General features: G+C 41.6%; 1 pseudogene; it reads right to left on the bottom strand.

Annotated features, from left to right (window-relative positions):
• Positions 1–607: 607 nt before the first annotated feature.
• On the bottom strand, positions 608–823 carry LOC138668014 (U2 spliceosomal RNA; annotated as a pseudogene).
• Between the last annotated feature and the right edge of the window lie 6,065 nt (positions 824–6,888).

Below are 6,888 nucleotides of genomic sequence, written 5' to 3'. Positions count from 1 at the left end.
AGCATTAGAATACTACTCACACAGTGCAAGACAAGATGGACAAGACTAGCACATTCAAGCAAGATCATCACAGACCCACCCCATTTTTCCTTCTTTATTTAAATACATATCATACACCACATAATTAAAAGTCTGTGGTCCACAAGAGGGAGCCAATGTTTTACAAAGGAATTTGTGCATGCGGTCACAAATGTAGTATGTATGGCCGAACTACTCGTAGGATACTTCAATTTAAACACTTCATACTGACAGACAGACAGACAGACAGACAGCAGGGGCCTAATTTTGTAGATGGCACAATATATTAGCAACACTGCTACAAAGGCCTCATTCGGGCCTACATCTAAACACACCTGTTGCAACCAGCAAAGATTGCTTGATTGCTTGATTGATTGCATATTGGATGCAATCCAATGCTGAACATGCACAGGTGAAAGCAAGGCACAGGAAATGTTGCAAACGGTCCAGTGAAATTGAGCAAATTGCTACATTTGCCATCTGAAACGTGCTTCTTTGACCCTGAAAAGAATTCTCCGAAAGGGTTAAATGACAACTTGCTCTGCTGATTTCAATTCAATTCAATCTGTTTTTAGAAACCGGATCAGAGAAGGGGTGCACTGTTCCCGAAGATACTGCAATATCGGGTCAATGCGTGGAGTGGACAGAGCAAGCTCCATTTCCAGCTCCCTGTTCTAAAAATCCATTTAATATATGGTCCCCAAATAGGGGACGTATCAGATATTAAACTGATAAGAACAGATTTTTTTTAACTTGGAAGTACCCACATTTAGGTACACCCGTTTATTAAAGTTTTAAAAGCAATTACAGATAAAAGACGTATGTATACAGTGTATTACATATTTAAAGCATTTATAACATATCAATCAGATTTTTTTTTTTTTTTTTTCATTCCAAAGTTACATGCAGTAAAAACAAGTAATATACAAGCATCGGCCAATAATTTACATTTATGGTAGCGTTCAAATTATAGTATTCCACTCTTCTACCATCCATTGCTTTGACAATAAAAGATTCTTTTTCTTGTCCAATAAATAATAAATATACCTTTCACTAAAAGCCAATGATAAAACGTCTTTCACAGATAAAACATCATGTTTAAAAAGAAGGATGTTCCTGGCCTTCCATAGAGCTTCTTTGATGGTGCTGATTGTCTTCCATGCGATGATCCTCTTAGTTGCGTTGGGGCATTCCATGCATCCAAACAAAACAGTCTCAAAACTTAAGTCTTTCAAATCAGTTATTTTCTGGAGTAAAGGGAAAAATTTTGTCCATATTTGTCTTGTGAATTGACAAGTCCAAAGAATGTGCAGCACTGTTTCTTCCCTTTGGCAGTCCTCTCTTGGGCACTTGGCGGATCTCACGAGTCCTCTTCGGTGCTGGAATGCCCGGCATGGAAGACAATCATGCACACAGCTCCAGGCCAGGTCCTTCTGGGAATTAAAAAGATACGAGGCATTAACATTTTTCCAAATCTCTAAACACTTAGGATCATTAAAGTTTCCAATCTGCGTCACTTGTTCTTTTCCTTTGAGGCCCTTTAGGATCTTTTTGCTATCCCCTAGGGCCTCTGTGTTTATACCCTTTAGGTCATATGTGTTAACAATGGTACCTAAGATTTTATAGTTTTCGGGTGTGTTAAAAGCATATGGGGAATTTAAAACTGTTTCAAACCACCCAAGGCGTCTCATAAAAAAACCAATGTTAAAACGTATAAAATATGACCAGTAACTATTTTTAAAAAGGGAATTAAAACACAGGACAAAGAAACGGATTAAAACAAAAGCTCTAAAATCTGGGAAGTCTTTGCCACCATTACCTTTGGATTTTACCACCAGCTCTCTCTTTAGTTTTTCCATCTTGGAACTCCAATAAAAGGTAAAACAAGCTTTAATTATTTTGTTAAAAATGCCGTTTGGAGGGGGGAAGACCAGGCTTAAATATAATAAAAGCGGCAATATGACCATTTTAATAATTAAAATTTTCCCCTCCATAGTCATTTTTCTCAAATTCCACATACACAGCTTTTGGTTTACCTTCTGAGCCACCATATTCCAGCTTTCTGTGCCTTTATTTTCTTCATTAAAAATTACACCTAAAACTTGAACAGAGTCCCTCTCAGGAACTTGGATATCTGTTAAAACCACATTGCCAACCTTAAAAATAGAACTTTTATTAAAATTTAATTTAAAACCAGACCCACAGCAGAAAAACTCCACCTGCCTTAAGGCTTTTTGTATAGAAGGAGAATCCCTGCATATTATGGCTACATCATCCATATACCCTGTGACTTTAGCCTCCAGACCTCCTCCACCAGGCAGTGGGATTCCCCGGATTTGTTTATCCCTCCTCAGGGCACATAGCAGGGGTTCAAGAGCACAAATAAATAAAAGTGGGGACAGGGGACAACCCTGCTTAACCCCAGATTTTAAAACAACGTCTTTAGTTTTAAAACCATTTATCACAATCTTGCTTGTGCAGTCTTTATAAAATGCCTTAAGTGACTCTAAAAACCCTTCTGGTATACCCATTTTATTTAAAACATTAAAAAGGAACTCGTGAGATACTCTATCAAAAGCTTTCTCAAAATCAAGGGATAAGACCGCCATTCCACCTCCCCTTGATTTAGTGTCATCAATTATGTCTTTAATTAAATTTAGGTTTTCCCATATGCTTCTCTCTGGTATACCACAGACCTGGTTAGGATGTATTATGTTTCCCACCACTTTTTTGAGTCTGTTTGCACAAATTTTGGCCATTATTTTATAGTCACAGTTTAAAAGGGTTATTGGTCTCCAATTTTTTATGTCCGTTTTGTCCCCTTTTTTGTATATAAGGGAAACCTCACCCTTTTTCCAAGAGGTGGGGAGAGTTTTTGTATTAAAAACCTCACTTAAAATATTTAAAAGATCTTCTTGTAAAAGCTCATAAAAACTGGAATAAAATTCTATGGGGATACCGTCTGGCCCGGGGACTTTTCCTGGTTTAAAACTTTTCACTGTTTCAGCCACCTCTTCCTTGCTCAGGTCCTGCAATAAAAAGTTTTGTGACACTGGGTCTAAAATGGTTGTGATTTCTTCCATAGAGCTTTCCATAAAACTATTGTCTATAACTTTTTTATTAAAAAGGTCAGCATAAAATTGGTGGACTTTATTTAAAATTCCCTCTATTTCATTTTCTCCCTCCAAAGAATTAATAAATACCCTTTTTCCGACCATATTTTTAAAGAAATAACGGGAACAGGTTTCATTCTCTTCTATATGCTTGACTTTTGAGTGAAAGATTAATTGCTTCCCCCTTTGTTCCAAGCATCTTGATATTTCAGTTTTAAGATTACAAATATCTTTATCCACATCAATGTCGTGCTCACGTAGTTTATAGAGGGTTTGCAGTCGGGTATTTAGGAGGTTGTAACTCTCTCTCTTTTCTTTAGCTTTTTGTACTCCAGCTTTAATAAAGAAATTTTTAATATTTTTCTTCATTTTTTCCCACCACCTACTAATAGGGGTACGGGGATCTCTAGTTTGTTTGCAATTTGTATAAAATTCCGTAAAACTGGTTAAAATTTCTGGATCATCTAAGAGAGAGACATTTAGTTTCCAGGCACCTTTACCTTTTTTCTTAAAATCATCATAATTAACATTAAAAAGTAAAAGTTTATGGTCTGAAAAGACATTGGTTAAAAGCTCACATTTAAAAGGCAGTATGGAATTAGAACAAAAAATAAAATCAATTCTGGAGCTACAGTTCACATTGCTCCAGGTTACCCACTCTTCAGCAGGGAGATTCATATTGCATTCCTTAAAACAATCGATAAGTTTAAAATCCTGCACAATGTTTCTGAGCATAAAAGAGGTTTTATCGTAGTTTCTGCTTACCGCATTGGAGAATCTTTTCTCCCCACCCATAATACAATTAAAATCACCTGCTAAAATAAGAGGATCAGAATCATTAATAAAAAGGGGTAACATTTCTAACATTTTTGCTCTTTCATTTTTCTCAGTAGATCCATAAAAATTTAAAAACTGCCATTTAAAACCATCAATAAAAGCTTTAACCAATAAAATCCTGCCTGGTAAAACCTCCTGAACTGAGTCAATAAAAACATTACCTTTAAAAAGAATGGCGACCCCTGCTGACCTGGATTCATTTGATCCTGACCACACTGAGGGTCCATGTGTCCAATCTGTTTTATACTTATTATAATTTAAAGAGTGTGGAATATTGCATTCCTGTAAGAAGATAACTGATGCCGACAAAGTGTACAAAAACTCAAAGAGCGCCAACCTCCTGGGTTTTGTTTTAATCCCTCTAACGTTGAGGGATATTCCAGAGATCCCCGCCATAAGAGAAAATAAAAGGTACGAAATTCAAAAACTCTTACCTCAGCTGGCTTATATGTCCTCATCGGAGGGTTCGGTCTTGTCGGCGACGGTCATGAGGGAAGAGATCTCGGAGGACTCTCCATCAGACAGGGCTTCGGATGGCATTACACTTTCCGGGACGAGCTCACTCTCCATAAATAAGACCTTACTTGTCAGGTAGGCCGACTCCCATCCCTGCTCCTGATCTCCCACCGGCCCCCCCTCCAGGGGACCAATCGGAGGGGTCAGATCGAGCTCGGGTGCCGGCTGTCCTCTGACCGGAGTTACAGGAATGGCTGAGGCAGCCACCCCAGACCCCCTCTCCATCTCTGAAGAGGGTGGGGTTGCCCGCTCCTCCATGGGCATCTCCTCGGGTTTCCCACCTCCATCAGGGGGTTCCTGTGGGGGTACTTCCCTTGACGCACCACCTGTTTTCTCCTGGACTTTCCGCCTTTTTGAATCCGATTTTCCGCGCCCTTGAGCCGTCCCGGAAGATCGCAGAGACAAGGGCTGGCTTTTTGCAGAAGCAGCTGTACCCTCTGCGGGGTCCTCTTTCTGCTGCCTGCTCTCCTTCTGCCGTTCCCTCCTGCGTCTCGCTTTCTCGTTCCTCACTTCAGTGTAGCCATCCTTACCTGTACCAGGTACCTCATTCGACTTGTCCAACGACTCCTCCTCATCCTCCTTTGTTTCGGGGACAGCAGAACCAGCCGAGGGTTGGCAGGGGGCCGGAGGCTGTTCTTTCTCGGGTTGTGCTCCTTTTGTGTTTTTCCTGTTAGGACAAAAGGAAAAAGAATGATCTTTTGCAAGACAATTTGTACACATATTCTCTGTCTGGCATTGCTCGGTTTTATGTTCCTGGCTCCCACATTTTGCACAGGTCGGGTCACAATTTGAATGCCCATATAGTTTACATTTTCTACAGAAGGACGGCATGCCATTAAAATAGAGGTCGCCATTCGTTTTGCCAATTTTAAAACGAGCTGGTGGTAAATCTACTCCTCCAGGTTTTGAGGCATTTTTGACACAGGTTACAACATATCTCCATTTGGAGGTCCAAATGCCGCATTCATTCAAAATCTTCCCCAAACAATTGACTTTTTTGAAGAAACCCAACAGGTATCTTCCGATTTCGCTTTCTTGCATATGGGGTGAATAAATTTTAACAATCAAGAGCCTGGTCTCTTCTAAATCATGGATAGCAAATTTAACCCCTTTAAGTTCAGGGTTTTTCTGGATAATCACATCAGGGGAGATGACCTGGTTACAAACATGCTGATGGATACCTTCTCCGGTAAAAGTAACATCATAGACACCGCGTCTTGGATAGTCCTGGATGGCCAGGATTTCGTGTTTCCGGACTGAAAGAGCCTTCTCCAGAACATTGCCAACCACGAATTTTAGTCCACGGCCATCTCCTCCACCTTTCTCAAAATAAATCCGAACCGTATGCTTTAGCAGAGCATAGGTTGGAACATCACCAGGATCTGGGTCCATGGTTATAAGGAAAAAAACGGGGGTGTTCCGCAACAAACGGGAGTGTTCCGCAACAAAGAAGGGCACCAAGTAATCCAAAGACTACCTGGCTAGGGCGATCGCAACTCGTTGCCTAGGGACTAAGCCCACCTCCCTATAGCAACAAGGGATTGGATCCCACTACAAGAGTGGGACCCGCACCCAAGGCCGAGAGGCGGGGTACCCCAGGCACCTAAAGGACTTCGACCAAATGCAAGAAAATCCTACACTTGATCTTAGCCAAAAGGCCGAGAAGCGATAGCCTGAAATGGTTTGCCACTCCGGACGCCCCATGGCCTGCAACCAAGACCCACTGTGGAGAGAGGCCAAAAGATGATTGCCCAGGGGAAGACATTTTTTTCTAAACTCTGGATGCCTTCTCAAATGGCAGTTCTGGTGTGTGTGGGGGGTGTGTGGGGGTGTGTTCAAGTTGGGCCCAACGCGTTTTTGAAATCTGCATAACTCCGCCTAATCTGCATAACTCCGCCCATTTGAACACACCCTCCATCCCTTTTGCGCTAAAGAGTGCAACTATTAGTGCAGGTCTACAAATTGCCCCTTTACAAAAAAAAACAAAAAACAACAGCATCTCAATTCGCAGACACGGTGTTTAGGGCTCTTGGCCCTCGTCAGTGCGAAGCAAGAGAACTGATTTGGCTAAGTGAGAGGCACTGGACTGGGGTCTAAGGGGTAACGTTCCTCCTGATGGATGGAGAGTGACATACCAGCTGACTTGTCAAGGTAAAGAGGGCTATTCAAGAAACGGGCAGAGCGAGTGTGTAATTCAAACACCAGACGGGCTAGCAGTTGTCTTGCCAGCTGCCCTGAAGCTGGGCACAGACAGACAATCCCCCTACCATGTGGTCTGCTGCTGCTCCAGCAGCAGACTGAAGACGGCGCCATTTTTCTCTGCCTTAGATAGGTCCAGAGCCCATTGTGACACGTGAGAGTTCCGGAGTCAATGGCTGAAGGCCCCATTGTGACAGCAGGTGAA

This window comes from Ranitomeya imitator, chromosome 2, assembly GCF_032444005.1.
Source record: "Ranitomeya imitator isolate aRanImi1 chromosome 2, aRanImi1.pri, whole genome shotgun sequence".
Lineage (NCBI taxonomy): Eukaryota > Metazoa > Chordata > Amphibia > Anura > Dendrobatidae > Ranitomeya > Ranitomeya imitator.
The sequence above is the reverse complement of the archived record's forward strand: the minus strand, read 5'-3'. Positions and strand labels throughout refer to the sequence as shown.